Source organism: Drosophila takahashii, chromosome 3R (genome assembly GCF_030179915.1).
Source record: "Drosophila takahashii strain IR98-3 E-12201 chromosome 3R, DtakHiC1v2, whole genome shotgun sequence".
NCBI classification, from domain to species: domain Eukaryota; kingdom Metazoa; phylum Arthropoda; class Insecta; order Diptera; family Drosophilidae; genus Drosophila; species Drosophila takahashii.
The window spans coordinates 6337005-6342122 of record NC_091681.1 but is presented as its reverse complement, the minus strand read 5'-3'; positions in this window follow the sequence as shown (position 1 = coordinate 6342122).

Sequence of the window (5118 nt, the reverse complement as noted above, 5' to 3'; positions counted from 1 at the left end):
CGCCATAATCTTTTACAGCACACCGGAGTCGGGAGATCGATCTTTCGCCGAAGGATAAGTTGCCGTGAGTCATTTAATTGTTTCTTTACTTTATGCATCCTTATATTTTGAAAACAAAACATAAACTTTCCATTAAATGGCCACATAAATAATGCTTGAGTCCCGAATCTAATGATGAAGTTTGCCTTTTGATGAATTTTATAAACTAAACTGTTAATTAATGAATACAATAATGTAAAATGTTAGTGACTATTAAGTACTTGAGCAAACATGAAAAGAATTTATTTGAATTTATATTTGGTTTAAACACTGAAAGAAATTTGAAGTCAAAACATTTGATCGATCTTGAGTAAATTAAAACGAACGAAAGGAATTGGCCTTGTACACTGAAACAAATTGAAATCTAAACTAAACTTTAAAATTTACATACCTTATTTTTAGATTATTATTATTTACAATTATTATTACATACTCATGCCATTGTTTAGACTATATACCTATTACTATATTGCGAACAAAATTATACGCTATTTCTCTTGAATATTAATTATGTTCTATTTCCGTAAATTGGTTATTAAAATGGAGGCCTAAAACCCCAATTAACTGAACTCAGCTGATGTTTTCACGGTCGTAGGGTAGATCAGGGGTCACCAGAGCCATGCTCTTGCGGCAGGTGATCACAGGCAGGAAGGGGAAAAAAGCGAGCTCAACAACATCCGAGGCTTCGCATTCATTAAGATTTCTCACTTTCCTTTCTTTCTTTTCTTTCATTTATCCTTTTTCTCGATTCCTGGAGTTATCGTTTTTCCGAATTTATTTATATTTTCTTCCGGTTTAGTTAACTAACTTATGATTTTGTCGCAAGCACGCTCAATTCTTGGTCTGTTAATAATAATGTGTAGATAGTGTCAGGATCTGTATAAAGCAAGAACAACACCCCCAAAGCCGACGAGTTAGTGCCGGACCCTATAGCGTGCCCCGCAAGTACAGATTCCTCGATGCAAACACTTTAGTCGAACGTTACACGCTACAGTTATAATTCATTATTATTAAGAAGAAAAGTGGCGCTCAACGTGTGGGGGCCTTACTGAATAATTTTTATTCGATAAGACTCACTGGTAAATAAATTCAATTTCTTTCTTTCTTTTGATTTCAACTTTACTTTCTATTTTTCTTAAAATTCTTTTGGTTAATTTTTAATTGTCTTGGAAAACATGCTGAGTGAATATTAATATTTCTAGCTGTCCGTAACTTAAGAATTTTCCTAAATTTAGTAGAAATGATTAGGTTGCTATTAGTCTGAGGAAAACAGAAGGACAAAAGTTCATCTAGGTCTTCTGGCCCAGCTTAAAACACCAAGTTGTTGAACTAACAATTTTCTCTAAATTAAAGATAGATATTAACTTCACTGTTAGGAAAATACTGGCATCACTTTAGAGCTGCGCCGTATCCACAAGTAGTTGGTGAAAATCTTTAATTTATTTTTTTTCCAGAAGTATTAAATTCTTTTGTCATAAGCTGGAATACATGCAAATCTGTTTTAGAACAGGCCACTGTCCGCTGTCCGTGATAAAGAAGTAACTACTTCCCTCCTTTTGTATTATGGAATAGGTTCTATAAACTTAAGCGTCATTCTTTTATTTCCGTCCTTTCTATAGCTTCCGAGAATCTTTACTTTTAATACCTTTCGACTCGTGTAACATCTAGCAAGGAGTTCAGTAATATCTTTTCCGCATATTTTTTTTATATACTCTTTTTGGGTTTTTTTTCCAATTTTTTTATAGAAATATAAATAAATTTACTTGGTTAAAACTTTGGTTGCAGTTGGTTAGCTGTTGTCAAAATATTTTTTTCGGGTTTTTCTAAAAGAATATTGTATTGTTATCTGTGTGCATTATGGGTCTAGACCGATCTCCGAATAGGGAGGCCGAAGGCGGCCCAGCTGCCGTTTGTCCGATATGTAAAGACGACATTACCGTCGTCGAAAAGTTTACAACCTCTTGTCAACATGAATTTCACAAGAAGTGTATAGAAGCTCATTTTAAGAAAAGTGCACAATGTCCAGTTTGCAAGTCTGCTTGTAAACCCACAGCTGGGAAGCCACCTGATAGTTCGGCGCTACAAACTCGCAGTCGATCAAAAAGTAAGCAGCTGTCTGATGGTACTGATAACCCACCGGTAGATGGAGGACCTTCTACATCAGGACTTAACACAAATACCAATAACAGTGGTAATAATGCGACAAGCGTAATAACCGCTAACGCTATTACTTTACTAGCCATGGAACGGAGACTACTCTCTACTCTTTCGGATAAAGTGACACAACTAATTCAAAGTTCTGTAACAGACAGTGTAACAAGAGCTTTGGCGTCACAAACTAGTCGCGTTGATAATATTCAGCAATCTGCTGCTCAAGGTATAGGACGTATGGATAGTCGGTCCGATTCATTGAATGAACCTCTGGGAAATTCCCGTCTTCATATGGTTTCTCCTGGTTCCCAAAGAAGTGCCACGTTTGATTTGCTGAATCGACCAGATAAAGTTGTGCATATACTAAATGGATGGAAGATTAAATACTCCGGAGTAGGGGTATCGGTAGACAATTTTATATACAGAGTAGAGACGCTCACGAAGGAAACGTTAGAAGGAAACTTTGCTGTACTTTGTAAGAATGCAAGCGTGCTTTTTGACGGGAAAGCCAATGAATTCTATTGGCGTTATCACAAAGCACATGGCGAAGTTGTCTGGGATTCATTTTGTTCAGCCTTACGTCTACAGTTTAGACAGAGTAGGGATGACGGAGATATCGAGGAGTTGATTAGGAACACTAAGCAAAAGCAAAATGAAACTTTTGATTGCTTTTATGAGACTATATCAGCATTAGTTGATCAGCTAGATGTTCCATGGACGCCGCATAAACTTGTTCGGGTCCTGAAGAACAACTTACGTCCCGAAATCAGACACGAACTTTTAAATATCGAAATTAAATCTGTTTCGGAGTTAAGAGAGATTTGTCGTCGACGTGAAGACTTTTTGGCCGATATAAAGCGGTATTCGGGATACGCTCGAAGTTCTACTTTTAAGCGAGAAGTCTCTGAGCTGAATCAAGACCAAGAAGGTATGGAAGGAATAGAATCCGAAAATGAGGTAGAAATCGAAGCTTTTTCTTTGTTATGTTGGAATTGCCGCAAGGAAGGGCATAGATATCAGGATTGTGTATCTGAAAGACGAGTCTTTTTTTACGGCTGTGGAGCAGCCAACACATACAAGCCAAATTGTAGTAAGTGTTCAAAAAACTACAAACCCGGCATGTCGAAGTCGCCATTCAGACAGAAGTCTTCGATTGCCGTTCGGAGTCAAGCCACAATGACCGACGAATAGTTGACGCAGCTATAGTTGTGTCACCCACTCTCCCTGACGAACAAAAACTATCTGCTAGTCCTTTGCTTCATAGCAAAATCCAAGAATTAAAAAACTTGGTTATCCCGGACATGGACCATATACCGGAAATGAAACAGCATAAATCCCGTAGTTCAAAGCGTTTACAAGAATTTTGGCAGAATGTTAGGGAATGCAAACTCGGTCTAGAGTATATTAGCTCTCTTCCTGCAGGACCCAAGGATCCTCGACCGTTCTTACCAATTCGACTTCTAAATCGTACAATTTATGGTTTACTAGATTCTGGCGCTGCAATTAGTTGTATTGGAGGAAATTTAGCTTGTGAAGTATTAGATAACCACGATTATAAAGCAATCAAAGCTAATGCCTCCACTGCAGATGGAAAATCTCAACAAATAGTAGGCCGAGTAAAAGTTGATGTAGAATACGGTAACGTTAAAAAGCCATTGATGATTTACATAATACCCTCACTGAAGCAAAATTTGTATTTGGGAATAGATTTCTGGGGACTGTACGATCTGCTTCCAAAGAGCTTAAATATTTCCGAGTTAGAGGCTTCTAATACTAACGGAAAGGTCGAAACCGATCAACATGATTTGTCCGAGGCTGAGAGAGCCAAATTAATGAACGTAATTAATTGTTTTCCCTCTTTTTCTCAAGAAGGTCTCGGCAAGACCAACTTAATTTCGCATTCGATCGATGTGGGTACGGCTAAACCAATAAAACAACGCCATTTCCCCGTCTCACCCGCTGTAGAGAAGGCTATGTATGCCGAGATCGATAGGATGTTGAAATTATATGTGATAGAGGAGTCTGAAAGCGCTTGGTCTTCTCCCATCGTAATGGTAACCAAACCTGGAAAGGTTAGGATTTGTCTGGATTGTCGTAAGGTAAACAGTTTCACAGAAAAGGATGCTTATCCACTTCCCCAAATTAGTGGCATTTTGAGTCGTTTACCAAAAGCCGAGTACATATCTAGTCTTGATCTCAAGGACGCTTACTGGCAGGTGCCTTTAGACGTAGCATCTCGTGACAAAACAGCGTTCACAGTTCCTGGTAGACCGCTTTACCAATTTAAAGTCATGCCGTTCGGGCTGTGTAATGCCACGAGCACAATGTCGCGCTTAATGGACAAGGTCGTCCCAGCACATCTCAGAAATGAGGTGTTCATTTATCTAGACGATTTGTTGGTAATTTCTGCTAGTTTTGAAAGGCATCTCGAAGTGTTAAGGGAGGTAGCTCTTCACATAAGGCGTGCAGGTTTGACGATCAACATTGGCAAAAGTCACTTCTGCATGCTGCGTGTGCGCTATTTAGGTCATATAATAGGAGACGGTGGAATACGCACCGACCCTGAAAAGGTGGCTGCTATCACAAATTTTCCGCTACCCCGAAGTTTGCGCAGCTTGAGAAGTTTTATGGGCTTGTGTGGGTGGTATCGCAAGTTTGTTCCAAACTTTGCTGCACGATCCGCTCCTCTGACTGATCTGATGACCACGAAACGGAAGTTTAGTTTGACGGATGAGGCAATAAAAGCTTTTGAACAGTTAAAGCGTTGTCTTAGTGAGGCTCCGGTCTTGTGTAGCCCCGATTTTTCAAAACCATTTGCAATACACTGTGATGCAAGTAAAACCGGTGTAGGTGCAGTCTTAGTGCAAGTCTCTGAAGAAGGAGACGAGCGTCCTATTGCGTTCATTTCGAAGAAACTGAACAAGGCTC